At 40.7% G+C, this 19,358-nt stretch overlaps 6 non-coding genes across 6 annotated transcripts; all 6 read left to right on the top strand.

Annotated features, from left to right (window-relative positions):
* The first annotated feature begins 1,804 nt into the window (after nucleotides 1-1,804).
* Nucleotides 1,805-1,877, top strand: trnav-aac (transfer RNA valine (anticodon AAC)). Its single transcript has one exon. It is a non-coding gene; the product is annotated as a tRNA-Val (tRNA).
* Nucleotides 1,878-5,836: 3,959 nt separating this feature from the next.
* Nucleotides 5,837-5,909, top strand: trnav-aac (transfer RNA valine (anticodon AAC)). Its single transcript has one exon. It is a non-coding gene; the product is annotated as a tRNA-Val (tRNA).
* Nucleotides 5,910-8,719: 2,810 nt separating this feature from the next.
* trnav-aac (transfer RNA valine (anticodon AAC)) lies at nucleotides 8,720-8,792 on the top strand. Its single transcript has one exon. It is a non-coding gene; the product is annotated as a tRNA-Val (tRNA).
* Nucleotides 8,793-11,602: 2,810 nt separating this feature from the next.
* Nucleotides 11,603-11,675, top strand: trnav-aac (transfer RNA valine (anticodon AAC)). The gene has a single exon. It is a non-coding gene; the product is annotated as a tRNA-Val (tRNA).
* A 2,810-nt stretch (nucleotides 11,676-14,485) lies between these two features.
* On the top strand, nucleotides 14,486-14,558 carry trnav-aac (transfer RNA valine (anticodon AAC)). Its single transcript has one exon. It is a non-coding gene; the product is annotated as a tRNA-Val (tRNA).
* A 2,841-nt stretch (nucleotides 14,559-17,399) lies between these two features.
* trnav-aac (transfer RNA valine (anticodon AAC)) lies at nucleotides 17,400-17,472 on the top strand. The gene has a single exon. It is a non-coding gene; the product is annotated as a tRNA-Val (tRNA).
* Nucleotides 17,473-19,358: the final 1,886 nt, after the last annotated feature.

Raw genomic sequence — 19,358 nt, 5'->3', positions numbered from 1 at the left:
CCTTATTTACGTACGTTTTCAGACCCTTTGCTATGAGGCTGGAAATTGAGCTCAGGTCCATCCTGTTTCCATTGATCATCCTTGAGATGTTTCTTCAACTTGATTGGAGTCCACCTGTGGTAAATTCAAATGATTGGTCATTTCTGCAGCATTGAAGGTACCCAAGAACACAGTGGCTTCCATCACTCTTAAATGGAATAAGTTTTGAACCACCAAGCCTCTTCCAAGAGCCGCTGCACACAATAATTCCCGGCTTCTCAAGCCTTATTGTTTAATTAATTGACTAAGTAATTTCTGATTTCATTAGGTTCTGAGAGTGATAAATGTCCCACCCAGCCAAAGTCAGCCACACCCTTAGTTTTCCACTCATTGGGTTTCCGTAGTGTAGAGGTATCATGTTCGCATAACACACGAAAGGTCCCCGGTTCGAGACCGGGCGGAAACACATTTTAACAAATTGGTCCTTCGCACTTCTCAGTATTTGCTATTCAGACTTTAGTTTCAGTAGTGTATTGGTTATCACGTTCGCCTCACACGCGAAAGGTCCCCGGTTCGAAACCGGGCGGAAACATTTTGTAATATTCAATATTTCCCAATGCCCAGAGGCTAGCATTTGGTTTGAAACAGTTGAGGTTTGTCTAAACCTTGCTGTCTACCTCTCCGACCTGTGGATCAATGTTGCCGTTTTTTTGGGGACCTCCACCATGCGATCTGTATGAATGTGACCAGACTGACAGCTTCTCTGAGCCAGGCAAATTCATTTATCAGGGTCATTGTAATGGATATATCCAAAGAAATGGCCATATAATCCAAGGTAAAACAAACAAAAATGTAGATCGTTTTCTGTCATTTCAGCTGCTTGATGTGATTGTGTGATAGATTTAGTTGGCTGGCTAGCAAAGGAAAAGAAACTAGCCTGCATAGGTACAGTGCATTCGGAAAGTTTTCAGACCCCTTACTTTTTTCCACATTTTGTTACGTTACAGCCTTATACTAAAATGGATGAAATAAAATAAAATCTATCTACACACAATACCACATAATGACAAAGCGATAACATATAGTTTTTATTAATGAAAAAAATATTTTAAAAATACCTTATTTACATACATTTTCAGACCCTTTGCTATGAGGCTGGAAATTGAGCTCAGGTCCATCCTGTTTCCATTGATCATCCTTGAGATGTTTCTTCAACTTGATTGGAGTCCACCTGTGGTAAATTCAAATGATTGGTCATTTCTGCAGCATTGAAGGTACCCAAGAACACAGTGGCTTCCATCACTCTTAAATAGAAGAAGTTTGGAACCACCAAGCCTCTTCCAAGTTCCGGCTGCACACGATAATTCCCGGCTTCTCATGTCTACCTCACATAATATCCCAAATTGAGTACCACAGAAAGAGCCATAATACCCATTAAATATTTTAAAAATACCTTATTTACGTACGTTTTCAGACCCTTTGCTATGAGGCTGGAAATTGAGCTCAGGTCCATCCTGTTTCCATTGATCATCCTTGAGATGTTTCTTCAACTTGATTGGAGTCCACCTGTGGTAAATTCAAATGATTGGTCATTTCTGCAGCATTGAAGGTACCCAAGAACACAGTGGCTTCCATCACTCTTAATTGGAAGAAGTTTTGAACCACCAAGCCTCTTCCAAGAGCCGCTGCACACAATAATTCCCGGCTTCTCAAGCCTTATTGTTTAATTAATTGACTAAGTAATTTCTGATTTCATTAGGTTCTGAGAGCGATAAATGTCCCACCCAGCCAAAGTCAGCCACACCCTTAGTATTCCACTCATTGGGTTTCCGTAGTGTAGTGGTTATCACGTTCGCCTAACACGCGAAAGGTCCCTGGTTCGAGACCGGGCGGAAACACATTTTAACACATTGGTCCTTCACACTTCTCAGTATTTGCTATTCAGACTTTAGTTTCAGTAGTGTATTGGTTATCACGTTCGCCTCACACGCGAAAGTCAGTCACACCCTTATTTTTGTAATCGTTCGGCTTCTGTAGTGTAGTGGTTATCAAGTTCGCCTCACACGCGAAAAGTCCCCGGTTCGAAACCGGGCGGAAACATTTTGTAATATTCAATATTTCCCAATGCCCAGAGGCTAGCATTTGGTTTGAAACAGTTGAGGTTTGTCTAAACCTTGCTGTCTACCTCTCCGACCTGTGGATCAATGTTGCCGTTTTTTTGGGGACCTCCACCATGCGATCTGTATGAATGTGACCAGACTGACAGCTTCTCTGAGCCAGGCAAATTCATTTATCAGGGTCATTGTAATGGATATATCCAAAGAAATGGCAATATAATCCAAGGTAAAACAAACAAAAATGTAGATCGTTTTCTGTCATTTCAGCTGCTTGATGTGATTGTGTGATAGATTTAGTTGGCTGGCTAGCAAAGGAAAAGAAGCTAGCCTGCATAGGTACAGTGCATTTGGAAAGTTTTCAGACCCCTTACTTTTTTCCACATTTTGTTACGTTACAGCCTTATACTAAAATGGATGAAATAAAATAAAATCTATCTACACACAATACCACATAATGACAAAGCGATAACATATAGTTTTTATTAATGAAAAAAATATTTTAAAAATACCTTATTTATATACATTTTCAGACCCTTTGCTATGAGGCTGGAAATTGAGCTCAGGTCCATCCTGTTTCCATTGATCATCCTTGAGATGTTTCTTCAACTTGATTGGAGTCCACCTGTGGTAAATTCAAATGATTGGTCATTTCTGCAGCATTGAAGGTACCCAAGAACACAGTGGCTTCCATCACTCTTAAATAGAAGAAGTTTTGAACCACCAAGCCTCTTCCAAGAGCCGCTGCACACAATAATTCCCGGCTTCTCAAGCCTTATTGTTTAATTAATTGACTAAATAATTTCTGATTTCATTAGGTTCTGAGAGCGATAAATGTCCCACCCAGCCAAAGTCAGCCACACCTTTAGTATTCCACTCATTGGGTTTCTGTAGTGTAGTGGTTGTCACATTCGCCTAACACGCGAAAGGTCCCCGGTTCGAGACCGGGCGGAAACACATTTTAACAAATTGGTCATTCGCACTTCTCAGTATTTGCTATTCAGACTTTAGTTTCAGTAGTATGTTGTTTATCACGTTCGCCTCACACGCGAAAGTCAGTCACACCCTTAGTTTTCCAATCATTCGGTTTCCGTAGTGTAGTGGTTATCACGTTCGCCTAACACGCGAAAGGTCCCCGGTTTGAGACCGGGTGGAAACATTTGGAAAGTATTTGCTATTCAGACTTTAGTTTCAGTAGTGTATTGGTTATCACGTTCGCCTCACACGCGAAAGTCAGTCACACCCTTAGTTTTCCAATCATTCAGTTTCTGTAGTGTAGTGGTTATTGCGTTCTCCTCACACGCGAAAGGTCCCCGGTTCGAAAACGGGCGGAAACATTTTGTAATATTCAATATTTCCCAATGCCCAGAGGCTAGCATTTGGTTTGAAACAGTTGAGGTTTGTCTAAACCTTGCTGTCTACCTCTCCGACCTGTGGATCAATGTTGCCGTTTTTTTGGGGACCTCCACCATGCGATCTGTATGAATGTGACCAGACTGACAGCTTCTCTGAGCCAGGCATATTCATTTATCAGGGTCATTGTAATGGATATATCCAAAGAAATGGCAATATAATCCAAGGTAAAACAAACAAAAATGTAGATCGTGTTCTGTCATTTCAGCTGCTTGATGTGATTGTGTGATAGATTTAGTTGGCTGGCTAGCAAAGGAAAAGAAGCTAGCCTGCATAGGTACAGTGCATTCGGAAAGTTTTCAGACCCCTTACTTTTTTCCACATTTTGTTACGTTACAGCCTTATACTAAAATGGATGAAATAAAATAAAATCTATCTACACACAATACCACATAATGACAAAGCGATAACATATAGTTTTTATTAATGAAAAAAATATTTTAAAAATACCTTATTTACATACATTTTCAGACCCTTTGCTATGAGGCTGGAAATTGAGCTCAGGTCCATCCTGTTTCCATTGATCATCCTTGAGATGTTTCTTCAACTTGATTGGAGTCCACCTGTGGTAAATTCAAATGATTGGTCATTTCTGCAGCATTGAAGGTACCCAAGAACACAGTGGCTTCCATCACTCTTAAATAGGAGAAGTTTGGAACCACCAAGCCTCTTCCAAGTTCCGGCTGCACACGATAATTCCCGGCTTCTCATGTCTACCTCATATAATATCCCAAATTGAGTACCACAGAAAGGGCCATAATACCCATTAAATATTTTAAAAATACCTTATTTACGTACGTTTTCAGACCCTTTGCTATGAGGCTGGAAATTGAGCTCAGGTCCATCCTGTTTCCATTGATCATCCTTGAGATGTTTCTTCAACTTGATTGGAGTCCACCTGTGGTAAATTCAAATGATTGGTCATTTCTGCAGCATTGAAGGTACCCAAGAACACAGTGGCTTCCATCACTCTTAAATAGAAGAAGTTTTGAACCACCAAGCCTCTTCCAAGAGCCGCTGCACACAATAATTCCCGGCTTCTCAAGCCTTATTGTTTAATTAATTGACTAAGTAATTTCTGATTTCATTAGGTTCTGAGAGCGATAAATGTCCCACCCAGCCAAAGTCAGCCACACCCTTCGTATTCCACGCATTGGGTTTCCGTAGTGTAGTGGTTATCACGTTCGCCTAACACGCGAAAGGTCCCGGTTTTGAGACCGGGCGGAAACACATTTTAACAAATTGGTCCTTCGCACTTCTCAGTATTTGCTATTCAGACTTTAGTTTCAGTAGTGTATTGGTTATCACGTTCACCTCACACGCGAAAGTCAGTCACACCCTTAGTTTTCCAATCATTCGGTTTCCGTAGTGTAGTGGTTATCACGTTCGCCTCACACGCGAAAGCTCCCCGGTTCGAAACCGGGCGGAAACATTTTGTAATATTCAATATTTCCCAATGCCCAGTGGCTAGCATTTGGTTTGAAACAGTTGAGGTTTGTCTAAACCTTGCTGTCTACCTCTCCGACCTGTGGATCAATGTTGCCGTTTTTTTGGGGACCTCCACCATGCGATCTGTATGAATGTGACCAGACTGACAGCTTCTCTGAGCCAGGCAAATTCATTTATCAGGGTCATTGTAATGGATATATCCAAAGAAATGGCAATATAATCCAAGGTAAAACAAACAAAAATGTAGATCGTTTTCTGTCATTTCAGCTGCTTGATGTGATTGTGTGATAGATTTAGTTGGCTGGCTAGCAAAGGAAAAGAAGCTAGCCTGCATAGGTACAGTGCATTCGGAAAGTTTTCAGACCCCTTACTTTTTTCCACATTTTGTTACGTTACAGCCTTATTCTAAAATGGATGAAATAAAATAAAATCTATCTACACACAATACCACATAATGACAAAGCGATAACATATAGTTTTTATTAATGAAAAAAATATTTTAAAAATACCTTATTTACATACATTTTCAGACCCTTTGCTATGAGGCTGGAAATTGAGCTCAGGTCCATCCTGTTTCCATTGATCATCCTTGAGATGTTTCTTCAACTTGATTGGAGTCCACCTGTGGTAAATTCAAATGATTGGTCATTTCTGCAGCATTGAAGGTACCCAAGAACACAGTGGCTTCCATCACTCTTAAATGGAATAAGTTTTGAACCACCAAGCCTCTTCCAAGAGCCGCTGCACACAATAATTCCCGGCTTCTCAAGCCTTATTGTTTAATTAATTGTCTAAGTAATTTCCGATTTCATTAGGTTCTGAGAGCGATGAATGTCCCACCCAGCCAAAGTCAGCCACACCCTTAGTATTCCACTCATTGGGTTTCCGTAGTGTAGTGGTTATCACGTTCGCCTAACAAGCGAAAGGTCTCCGGTTCGAGACCGGGCGGAAACACATCTTAACAAATTGGTCCTTCGCACTTCTCAGTATTTGCTATTCAGACTTTAGTTCCAGTAGTCTATTGGTTATCACGTTCGCCTCACACGCGAAAGTCAGTCACACCCTTAGTTTTCCAATCATTCGTTTTCAGTAGTGTAGTGGTTATCACGTTCGCCTAACACGCGAAAGGTCCCCGTTTCGAGACCGGGCGGAAACACATTTTAACAAATTGGTCCTTCGCACTTCTCAGTATTTGCTATTCAGACTTTAGTTTCAGTAGTGTATTGGTTATCACGTTCACCTCACACGCGAAAGTCAGTCACACCCTTAGTTTTCCAATCATTCGGTTTCTGTAGTGTAGTGGTTATCACGTTCGCCTCACACGCGAAAGCTCCCCGGTTCGAAACCGGGCGGAAACATTTTGTAATATTCAATATTTCCCAATGCCCAGAGGCTAGCATTTGGTTTGAAACAGTTGAGGTTTGTCTAAACCTTGCTGTCTACCTCTCCGACCTGTGGATCAATGTTGCCGTTTTTTTGGGGACCTCCACCATGCGATCTGTATGAATGTGACCAGACTGACAGCTTCTCTGAGCCAGGCAAATTCATTTATCAGGGTCATTGTAATGGATATATCCAAAGAAATGGCAATATAATCCAAGGTAAAACAAACAAAAATGTAGATTGTGTTCTGTCATTTCAGCTGCTTGATGTGATTGTGTGATAGATTTAGTTGGCTGGCTAGCAAAGGAAAAGAAGCTAGCCTGCATAGGTACAGTGCATTCGGAAAGTTTTCAGACCCCTTACTTTTTTCCACATTTTGTTACGTTACAGCCTTATACTAAAATGGATTAAATAAAATAAAATCTATCTACACACAATACCACATAATGACAAAGCGATAACATATAGTTTTTATTAATGAAAAAAATATTTTAAAAATACCTTATTTACATACATTTTCAGACCCTTTGCTATGAGGCTGGAAATTGAGCTCAGGTCCATCCTGTTTCCATTGATCATCCTTGAGATGTTTCTTCAACTTGATTGGAGTCCACCTGTGGTAAATTCAAATGATTGGTCATTTCTGCAGCATTGAAGGTACCCAAGAACACAGTGGCTTCCATCACTCTTAAATAGAAGAAGTTTGGAACCACCAAGCCTCTTCCAAGTTCCGGCTGCACACGATAATTCCCGGCTTCTCATGTCTACCTCACATAATATCCCAAATTGAGTACCACAGAAAGAGCCATAATACCCATTAAATATTTTAAAAATACCTTATTTACGTACGTTTTCAGACCCTTTGCTATGAGGCTGGAAATTGAGCTCAGGTCCATCCTGTTTCCATTGATCATCCTTGAGATGTTTCTTCAACTTGATTGGAGTCCACCTGTGGTAAATTCAAATGATTGGTCATTTCTGCAGCATTTAAGGTACCCAAGAACACAGTGGCTTCCATCACTCTTAAATAGAAGAAGTTTTGAACCACCAAGCCTCTTCCAAGAGCCGCTGCACACAATAATTCCCGGCTTCTCAAGCCTTATTGTTTAATTAATTGACTAAGTAATTTCTGATTTCATTAGGTTCTGAGAGCGATAAATGCCCCACCCAGCCAAAGTCAGCCACACCCTTAGTATTCCACTCATTGGGTTTCCGTAGTGTAGTGGTTATCACGTTCGCCTAACACGCGAAAGGTCCCCGTTTCGAGACCGGGCGGAAACACATTTTAACAAATTGGTCCTTCGCACTTCTCAGTATTTGCTATTCAGACTTTAGTTTCAGTAGTGTATTGGTTATCACGTTCGCCTCACACGCGAAAGTCAGTCACACCCTTAGTTTTCCAATCATTCAGTTTCCGTAGTGTAGTGGTTATCAGGTTCGCCTCACACGCGAAAGGTCCCCGGTTCGAAACCGGGCGGAAACATTTTGTAATATTCAATATTTCCCAATGCCCAGAGGCTAGCATTTGGTTTGAAACAGTTGAGGTTTGTCTAAACCTTGCTGTCTACCTCTCCGACCTGTGGATCAATGTTGCCGTTTTTTTGGGGACCTCTACCATGCGATCTGTATGAATGTGACCAGACTGACAGCTTCTCTGAGCCAGGCAAATTCATTTATCAGGGTCATTGTAATGGATATATCCAAAGAAATGGCAATATAATCCAAGGTAAAACAAACAAAAATGTAGATCGTTTTCTGTCATTTCAGCTGCTTGATGTGATTGTGTGATAGATTTAGTTGGCTGGCTAGCAAAGGAAAAGAAGCTAGCCTGCATAGGTACAGTGCATTCGGAAAGTTTTCAGACCCCTTACTTTTTTCCACATTTTGTTACGTTACAGCCTTATTCTAAAATGGATGAAATAAAATAAAATCTATCTACACACAATACCACATAATGACAAAGCGATAACATATAGTTTTTATTAATGAAAAAAATATTTTAAAAATACCTTATTTACATACATTTTCAGACCCTTTGCTATGAGGCTGGAAATTGAGCTCAGGTCCATCCTGTTTCCATTGATCATCCTTGAGATGTTTCTTCAACTTGATTGGAGTCCACCTGTGGTAAATTCAAATGATTGGTCATTTCTGCAGCATTGAAGGTACCCAAGAACACAGTGGCTTCCATCACTCTTAAATGGAATAAGTTTTGAACCACCAAGCCTCTTCCAAGAGCCGCTGCACACAATAATTCCCGGCTTCTCAAGCCTTATTGTTTAATTAATTGTCTAAGTAATTTCCGATTTCATTAGGTTCTGAGAGCGATGAATGTCCCACCCAGCCAAAGTCAGCCACACCCTTAGTATTCCACTCATTGGGTTTCCGTAGTGTAGTGGTTATCACGTTCGCCTAACAAGCGAAAGGTCTCCGGTTCGAGACCGGGCGGAAACACATCTTAACAAATTGGTCCTTCGCACTTCTCAGTATTTGCTATTCAGACTTTAGTTCCAGTAGTCTATTGGTTATCACGTTCGCCTCACACGCGAAAGTCAGTCACACCCTTAGTTTTCCAATCATTCGTTTTCAGTAGTGTAGTGGTTATCACGTTCGCCTAACACGCGAAAGGTCCCCGTTTCGAGACCGGGCGGAAACACATTTTAACAAATTGGTCCTTCGCACTTCTCAGTATTTGCTATTCAGACTTTAGTTTCAGTAGTGTATTGGTTATCACGTTCACCTCACACGCGAAAGTCAGTCACACCCTTAGTTTTCCAATCATTCGGTTTCTGTAGTGTAGTGGTTATCACGTTCGCCTCACACGCGAAAGCTCCCCGGTTCGAAACCGGGCGGAAACATTTTGTAATATTCAATATTTCCCAATGCCCAGAGGCTAGCATTTGGTTTGAAACAGTTGAGGTTTGTCTAAACCTTGCTGTCTACCTCTCCGACCTGTGGATCAATGTTGCCGTTTTTTTGGGGACCTCCACCATGCGATCTGTATGAATGTGACCAGACTGACAGCTTCTCTGAGCCAGGCAAATTCATTTATCAGGGTCATTGTAATGGATATATCCAAAGAAATGGCAATATAATCCAAGGTAAAACAAACAAAAATGTAGATTGTGTTCTGTCATTTCAGCTGCTTGATGTGATTGTGTGATAGATTTAGTTGGCTGGCTAGCAAAGGAAAAGAAGCTAGCCTGCATAGGTACAGTGCATTCGGAAAGTTTTCAGACCCCTTACTTTTTTCCACATTTTGTTACGTTACAGCCTTATACTAAAATGGATTAAATAAAATAAAATCTATCTACACACAATACCACATAATGACAAAGCGATAACATATAGTTTTTATTAATGAAAAAAATATTTTAAAAATACCTTATTTACATACATTTTCAGACCCTTTGCTATGAGGCTGGAAATTGAGCTCAGGTCCATCCTGTTTCCATTGATCATCCTTGAGATGTTTCTTCAACTTGATTGGAGTCCACCTGTGGTAAATTCAAATGATTGGTCATTTCTGCAGCATTGAAGGTACCCAAGAACACAGTGGCTTCCATCACTCTTAAATAGAAGAAGTTTGGAACCACCAAGCCTCTTCCAAGTTCCGGCTGCACACGATAATTCCCGGCTTCTCATGTCTACCTCACATAATATCCCAAATTGAGTACCACAGAAAGAGCCATAATACCCATTAAATATTTTAAAAATACCTTATTTACGTACGTTTTCAGACCCTTTGCTATGAGGCTGGAAATTGAGCTCAGGTCCATCCTGTTTCCATTGATCATCCTTGAGATGTTTCTTCAACTTGATTGGAGTCCACCTGTGGTAAATTCAAATGATTGGTCATTTCTGCAGCATTTAAGGTACCCAAGAACACAGTGGCTTCCATCACTCTTAAATAGAAGAAGTTTTGAACCACCAAGCCTCTTCCAAGAGCCGCTGCACACAATAATTCCCGGCTTCTCAAGCCTTATTGTTTAATTAATTGACTAAGTAATTTCTGATTTCATTAGGTTCTGAGAGCGATAAATGCCCCACCCAGCCAAAGTCAGCCACACCCTTAGTATTCCACTCATTGGGTTTCCGTAGTGTAGTGGTTATCACGTTCGCCTAACACGCGAAAGGTCCCCGTTTCGAGACCGGGCGGAAACACATTTTAACAAATTGGTCCTTCGCACTTCTCAGTATTTGCTATTCAGACTTTAGTTTCAGTAGTGTATTGGTTATCACGTTCGCCTCACACGCGAAAGTCAGTCACACCCTTAGTTTTCCAATCATTCAGTTTCCGTAGTGTAGTGGTTATCAGGTTCGCCTCACACGCGAAAGGTCCCCGGTTCGAAACCGGGCGGAAACATTTTGTAATATTCAATATTTCCCAATGCCCAGAGGCTAGCATTTGGTTTGAAACAGTTGAGGTTTGTCTAAACCTTGCTGTCTACCTCTCCGACCTGTGGATCAATGTTGCCGTTTTTTTGGGGACCTCCACCATGCGATCTGTATGAATGTGACCAGACTGACAGCTTCTCTGAGCCAGGCAAATTCATTTATCAGGGTCATTGTAATGGATATATCCAAAGAAATGGCAATATAATCCAAGGTAAAACAAACAAAAATGTAGATCGTTTTCTGTCATTTCAGCTGCTTGATGTGATTGTGTGATAGATTTAGTTGGCTGGCTAGCAAAGGAAAAGAAGCTAGCCTGCATAGGTACAGTGCATTCGGAAAGTTTTCAGACCCCTTACTTTTTTCCACATTTTGTTACGTTACAGCCTTATTCTAAAATGGATGAAATAAAATAAAATCTATCTACACACAATACCACATAATGACAAAGCGATAACATATAGTTTTTATTAATGAAAAAAATATTTTAAAAATACCTTATTTACATACATTTTCAGACCCTTTGCTATGAGGCTGGAAATTGAGCTCAGGTCCATCCTGTTTCCATTGATCATCCTTGAGATGTTTCTTCAACTTGATTGGAGTCCACCTGTGGTAAATTCAAATGATTGGTCATTTCTGCAGCATTGAAGGTACCCAAGAACACAGTGGCTTCCATCACTCTTAAATGGAATAAGTTTTGAACCACCAAGCCTCTTCCAAGAGCCGCTGCACACAATAATTCCCGGCTTCTCAAGCCTTATTGTTTAATTAATTGTCTAAGTAATTTCCGATTTCATTAGGTTCTGAGAGCGATGAATGTCCCACCCAGCCAAAGTCAGCCACACCCTTAGTATTCCACTCATTGGGTTTCCGTAGTGTAGTGGTTATCACGTTCGCCTAACAAGCGAAAGGTCTCCGGTTCGAGACCGGGCGGAAACACATCTTAACAAATTGGTCCTTCGCACTTCTCAGTATTTGCTATTCAGACTTTAGTTCCAGTAGTCTATTGGTTATCACGTTCGCCTCACACGCGAAAGTCAGTCACACCCTTAGTTTTCCAATCATTCGTTTTCAGTAGTGTAGTGGTTATCACGTTCGCCTAACACGCGAAAGGTCCCCGTTTCGAGACCGGGCGGAAACACATTTTAACAAATTGGTCCTTCGCACTTCTCAGTATTTGCTATTCAGACTTTAGTTTCAGTAGTGTATTGGTTATCACGTTCACCTCACACGCGAAAGTCAGTCACACCCTTAGTTTTCCAATCATTCGGTTTCTGTAGTGTAGTGGTTATCACGTTCGCCTCACACGCGAAAGCTCCCCGGTTCGAAACCGGGCGGAAACATTTTGTAATATTCAATATTTCCCAATGCCCAGAGGCTAGCATTTGGTTTGAAACAGTTGAGGTTTGTCTAAACCTTGCTGTCTACCTCTCCGACCTGTGGATCAATGTTGCCGTTTTTTTGGGGACCTCCACCATGCGATCTGTATGAATGTGACCAGACTGACAGCTTCTCTGAGCCAGGCAAATTCATTTATCAGGGTCATTGTAATGGATATATCCAAAGAAATGGCAATATAATCCAAGGTAAAACAAACAAAAATGTAGATTGTGTTCTGTCATTTCAGCTGCTTGATGTGATTGTGTGATAGATTTAGTTGGCTGGCTAGCAAAGGAAAAGAAGCTAGCCTGCATAGGTACAGTGCATTCGGAAAGTTTTCAGACCCCTTACTTTTTTCCACATTTTGTTACGTTACAGCCTTATACTAAAATGGATTAAATAAAATAAAATCTATCTACACACAATACCACATAATGACAAAGCGATAACATATAGTTTTTATTAATGAAAAAAATATTTTAAAAATACCTTATTTACATACATTTTCAGACCCTTTGCTATGAGGCTGGAAATTGAGCTCAGGTCCATCCTGTTTCCATTGATCATCCTTGAGATGTTTCTTCAACTTGATTGGAGTCCACCTGTGGTAAATTCAAATGATTGGTCATTTCTGCAGCATTGAAGGTACCCAAGAACACAGTGGCTTCCATCACTCTTAAATAGAAGAAGTTTGGAACCACCAAGCCTCTTCCAAGTTCCGGCTGCACACGATAATTCCCGGCTTCTCATGTCTACCTCACATAATATCCCAAATTGAGTACCACAGAAAGAGCCATAATACCCATTAAATATTTTAAAAATACCTTATTTACGTACGTTTTCAGACCCTTTGCTATGAGGCTGGAAATTGAGCTCAGGTCCATCCTGTTTCCATTGATCATCCTTGAGATGTTTCTTCAACTTGATTGGAGTCCACCTGTGGTAAATTCAAATGATTGGTCATTTCTGCAGCATTTAAGGTACCCAAGAACACAGTGGCTTCCATCACTCTTAAATAGAAGAAGTTTTGAACCACCAAGCCTCTTCCAAGAGCCGCTGCACACAATAATTCCCGGCTTCTCAAGCCTTATTGTTTAATTAATTGACTAAGTAATTTCTGATTTCATTAGGTTCTGAGAGCGATAAATGCCCCACCCAGCCAAAGTCAGCCACACCCTTAGTATTCCACTCATTGGGTTTCCGTAGTGTAGTGGTTATCACGTTCGCCTAACACGCGAAAGGTCCCCGTTTCGAGACCGGGCGGAAACACATTTTAACAAATTGGTCCTTCGCACTTCTCAGTATTTGCTATTCAGACTTTAGTTTCAGTAGTGTATTGGTTATCACGTTCGCCTCACACGCGAAAGTCAGTCACACCCTTAGTTTTCCAATCATTCAGTTTCCGTAGTGTAGTGGTTATCAGGTTCGCCTCACACGCGAAAGGTCCCCGGTTCGAAACCGGGCGGAAACATTTTGTAATATTCAATATTTCCCAATGCCCAGAGGCTAGCATTTGGTTTGAAACAGTTGAGGTTTGTCTAAACCTTGCTGTCTACCTCTCCAACCTGTGGATCAATGTTGCCGTTTATTTGGGGACCTCCACCATGCGATCTGTATGAATGTGACCAGACTGACAGCTTCTCTGAGCCAGGCAAATTCATTTATCAGGGTCATTGTAATGGATATATCCAAAGAAATGGCAATATAATCCAAGGTAAAACAAACAAAAATGTAGATCGTTTTCTGTCATTTCAGCTGCTTGATGTGATTGTGTGATAGATTTAGTTGGCTGGCTAGCAAAGGAAAAGAAGCTAGCCTGCATAGGTACAGTGCATTCGGAAAGTTTTCAGACCCCTTACTTTTTTCCACATTTTGTTACGTTACAGCCTTATACTAAAATGGATGAAATAAAATAAAATCTATCTACACACAATACCACATAATGACAAAGCGATAACATATAGTTTTTATTAATGAAAAAAATATTTTAAAAATACCTTATTTACATACATTTTCAGACCCTTTGCTATGAGGCTGGAAATTGAGCTCAGGTCCATCCTGTTTCCATTGATCATCCTTGAGATGTTTCTTCAACTTGATTGGAGTCCACCTGTGGTAAATTCAAATGATTGGTCATTTCTGCAGCATTGAAGGTACCCAAGAACACAGTGGCTTCCATCACTCTTAAATGGAAGAAGTTTTGAACCACCAAGCCTCTTCCAAGAGCCGCTGCACACAATAATTCCCGGCTTCTCAAGCCTTATTGTTTAATTAATTGACTAAGTAATTTCTGATTTCATTAGGTTCTGAGAGCGATAAATGTCCCACCCAGCCAAAGTCAGCAACACCCTTAGTATTCCACTCATTTGGTTTCCGTAGTGTAGTGGTTATCACGTTCGCCTAACACGCGAAAGGTCCCCGGTTCGAGACCGGGCGGAAACACATTTTAACAAATTGGTCCTTCGCACTTCTCAGTATTTGCTATTCAGACTTTAGTTTCAGTAGTGTATTGGTTATCACGTTCGCCTCACACGCGAAAGTCAGTCACACCCTTAGTTTTCCAAAAAGTCGGTTTCCGTAGTGTAGTGGTTATCACGTTTGCCTCACACGCGAAAGGTCCCTGGTTTGAAACCGGGCGGAAACATTATGTAATATTCAATATTTCCCAATGCCCAGAGGCTAACATTTGGTTTGAAACAGTTGAGGTTTGTCTAAACCTTGCTGTCTACCTCTCCGACCTGTGGATCAATGTTGCCGTTTTTTTGGATGTGACCAGACTGACAGCTTCTCTGAGCCAGGCAAATTCATTTATCAGGGTCATTGTAATGGATATATCCAAAGAAATGGCAATATAATCCAAGGTAAAACAAACAAAAATGTAGATCGTTTTCTGTCATTTCAGCTGCTTGATGTGATTGTGTGATAGATTTAGTTGGCTGGCTAGCAAAGGAAAAGAAGCTAGCCTGAATAGGTACAGTGCATTGGGAAAGTTTTCAGACCCCTTACTTTTTCCACATTTTGTTTCGTTACAGCCTTATACTAAAATGGATGAAATAAAATAAAATCTATCTACACACAATACCACATAATGACAAAGCGATAACATATAGTTTTCATTAATGAAAAAAATATTTTAAAAATACCTTATTTACATACATTTTCAGACCCTTTGCTATGAGGCTGGAAATTGAGCTCAGGTCCATCCTGTTTCCATTGATCATCCTTGAGATGTTTCTTCAACTTGATTGGAGTCCACCTGTGGTAAATTCAAATGATTGGTCATTTCTGCAGCATTGAAGGTTCCCAAGAACACAGTGGCTTCCATCACTCTTAAATAGAAGAAGTTTGGAACCACCAAGCCTCTTCCAAGTTCCGGCTGCACACGATAATTCCCGGCTTCTCATGTCTACCTCACATAATATCCCAAATTGAGTACCACAGAAAGAGCCATAATACCCATTAAATATTTTAAAAATACCTTATTTACGTACGTTTTCAGACCCTTTGCTATGAGGCTGGAAATTGAGCTCAGGTCCATCCTGTTTCCATTGATCATCCTTGAGATGTTTCTTCAACTTGATTGGAGTCCACCTGTGGTAAATTCAAATGATTGGTCATTTCTGCAGCATTGAAGGTACCCAAGAACACAGTGGCTTCCATCACTCTTAAATAGAAGAAGTTTTGAACCACCAAGCCTCTTCCAAGAGCCGCTGCACACAATAATTCCCGGCTTCTCAAGCCTTATTGTTTAATTAATTGACTAAGTAATTTCTGATTTCATTAGGTTCTGAGAGCGATAAATGTCCCACCCAGCCAAAGTCAGCCACACCCTTAGTATTCCACTCATTGGGTTTCCGTAGTGTAGTGGTTATCACGTTCGCCTAACACGCGAAAGGTCCCCGTTTCGAGACCGGGCGGAAACACGTTTTAACAAATTGGTCCTTCGCACTTCTCAGTATTTGCTATTCAGACTTTAGTTTCAGTAGTGTATTGGTTTTCACGTTCGCCTCACACGTGAAAGGTCCCCGGTTCGAAACCGGCCGGAAACATTTTGTTATATTCAATATTTCCCAATGCCCAGAGGCTAGCATTTGGTTTGAAACAGTTGAGGTTTGTCTAAACCTTGCTGTCTACTTCTCCGACCTGTGGATCAATGTTGCCGTTTTTTGGGGGACCTCCACCATGCGATCTGTATGAATGTGACCAGAATGACAGCTTCTCTGAGCCAGGCAAATTCATTTATCAGGGTCATTGTAATGGATATATCCAAAAAAAATGGCAATATAATCCAAGGTAAAACAAACAAAAATGTAGATCGTTTTCTGTCATTTCAGCTGCTTGATGTGATTGTGTGATAGATTTAGTTGGCTGGCTAGCAAAGGAAAAGAAGCTAGCCTGCATAGGTACAGTGCATTCGGAAAGTTTTCAGACCCCTTACTTTTTTCCACATTTTGTTACGTTACAGCCTTATACTAAAATGGATGAAATAAAATAAAATCTATCTACACACAATACCACATAATGACAAAGCGATAACATATAGTTTTTATTAATGAAAAAAATATTTTAAAAATACCTTATTTACATACATTTTCAGACCCTTTGCTATGAGGCTGGAAATTGAGCTCAGGTCCATCCTGTTTCCATTGATCATCCTTGAGATGTTTCTTCAACTTGATTGGAGTCCACCTGTGGTAAATTCAAATGATTGGTCATTTCTGCAGCATTGAAGGTACCCAAGAACACGGTGGCTTCCATCACTCTTAAATAGAAGAAGTTTTGAACCACCAAGCCTCTTCCAAGTTCCGGCTGCACACGATAATTCCCGGCTTCTCATGTCTACCTCACATAATATCCCAAATTGAGTACCACAGAAAGAGCCATAATACCCATTAAATATTTTAAAAATACCTTATTTACGTACGTTTTCAGACCCTTTGCTATGAGGCTGGAAATTGAGCTCAGGTCCATCCTGTTTCCATTGATCATCCTTGAGATGTTTCTTCAACTTGATTGGAGTCCACCTGTGGTAAATTCAAATGATTGGTCATTTCTGCAGCATTGAAGGTACCCAAGAACACAGTGGCTTCCATCACTCTTAAATGGAAGAAGTTTTGAACCACCAAGCCTCTTCCAAGAGCCGCTGCACACAATAATTCCCGGCTTCTCAAGCCTTATTGTTTAATTAATTGACTAAGCAATTTCTGATTTCATTAGGTTCTGAGAGCGATAAATTTCCCACCCAGCCAAAGTCAGCCACACCCTTAGTACTCCACTCATTGGGTTTCCGTAGTGTAGTGGTTATCACGTTCGCCTAACACGCGAAAGGTCCCCGGTTCGAGACCGGGCGGAAACACATTTTAACAAATTGGTCCTTCGCACTTCTCAGTATTTGCTATTCAGACTTTAGTTTCAGTAGTGTAGTGGTTGTCACGTTCGCTTCGCACGCGAAAGGTCCCCTGTTCGAAACCGGGCGGAAACATTTTGTAATATTCAATATTTCCCAATGCCCAGAGGCTAGCATTTGGTTTGAAACAGTTGAGGTTTGTCTAAACCTTGCTGTCTACCTCTCCGACCTGTGGATCAATGTTGCCGTTTTTTTTGGGGACCTCCACCATGCGATCTGTATGAATGTGACCAGACTGACAGCTTCTCTGAGCCAGGCAAATTCATTTATCAGGGTCATTGTAATGGATATATCCAAAGAAATGGCAATATAATCCAAGGTAAAACAAACAAAAATGTAGATTGTTTTCTGTCATTTCAGCTGCTTGATGTGATTGTGTGATAGATTTAGTTGGCTGGCTAGCAAAGGAAAAGAAGCTAGCCTGCATAGGTACAGTGCATTCGGAAAGTTTTCAGACCCCTTACTTTTTTCCACATTTTGTTACGTTACAGCCTTATACTAAAATGGATAAAATAAAATAAAATCTATCTACACACAATCCCACATAATGACAAAGCGATAACATATAGTTTTTATTAATGAAAAAATATTTTAAAAATACCTTATTTACATACATTTTCAGACCCTTTGCTATGAGGTTGGAAATTGAGCTCAGGTCCATCCTGTTTCCATTGATCATCCTTGAGATGTTTCTTCAACTTGATTGGAGTCCACCTGTGGTAAATTCAAATGATTGGTCATTTCTGCAGCATTGAAGGTACCCAAGAACAGAGTGGCTTCCATCACTCTTAAATAGAAGAAGTTTGGAACCACCAAGCCTCTTCCAAGTTCCGGCGGCACACGATAATTCCAGGCTTCTCATGTCTACCACACATAATATCCCAAATTTTATTACCACAGAAAGAGCCATAATACCCATTAAATATTTTAAAAATACCTTATTTACGTACGTTTTCAGACCCTTTGCTATGAGGCTGGAAATTGAGCTCAGGTCCATCCTGTTTCCATTGATCATCCTTGAGATGTTTCTTCAACTTGATTGGAGTCCACCTGTGGTAAATTCAAATGATTGGTCATTTCTGCAGCATTGAAGGTACCCAAGAACACAGTGGCTTCCATCACTCTTAAATGGAAGAAGTTTTGAACCACCAAGCCTCTTCCAAGTTCCGGCGGCACACGATAATTCCCGGCTTCTCATGTCTACCACACATAATATTCCAAATTTAGTACCACAGAAAGAGCCATAATACCCATTAAATATTTTAAAAATACCTTATTTACGTACGTTTTCAGACCCTTTGCTATGAGGCTGGAAATTGAGCTCAGGTCCATCCTGTTTCCATTGATCATCCTTGAGATGTTTCTTCAACTTGATTGGAGTCCACCTGTGGTAAATTCAAATGATTGGTCATTTCTGCAGCATTGAAGGTACCCAAGAACACAGTGGCTTCCATCACTCTTAAATGGAAGAAGTTTTGAACCACCAAGCCTCTTCCAAGAGCCGCTGCACACAATAATTCTCGGCTTCTCAAGCCTTATTGTTTAATTAATTGACTAAGTAATTTCTGATATCATTAGGTTCTGAGAGCGATAAATGTCCCACCCAGCCAAAGTCAGCCACACCCTTAGTATTCAACTCATTGGGTTTCCGTAGTGTAGTGGTTATCACGTTTGCCTAACACGCGAAAGGTCCCCGGTTCGAGACTGGGTGGAAACACATTTTTACAAATTGGTCCTTCGCACTTCTCAGTATTTGCTATTCAGACTTTAGTTTCAGTAGTGTAGTGGTTATCACGTTTGCCTCACACGCGAAAGGTCCCCGGTTCGAAACCGGG

This window comes from Oncorhynchus mykiss, chromosome 8 (assembly GCF_057628025.1).
Source record: "Oncorhynchus mykiss isolate SJ-2025 chromosome 8, ASM5762802v1, whole genome shotgun sequence".
In the NCBI taxonomy this organism is placed as follows: domain Eukaryota; kingdom Metazoa; phylum Chordata; class Actinopteri; order Salmoniformes; family Salmonidae; genus Oncorhynchus; species Oncorhynchus mykiss.
This window is presented reverse-complemented; position numbering and strand designations above follow the sequence as displayed.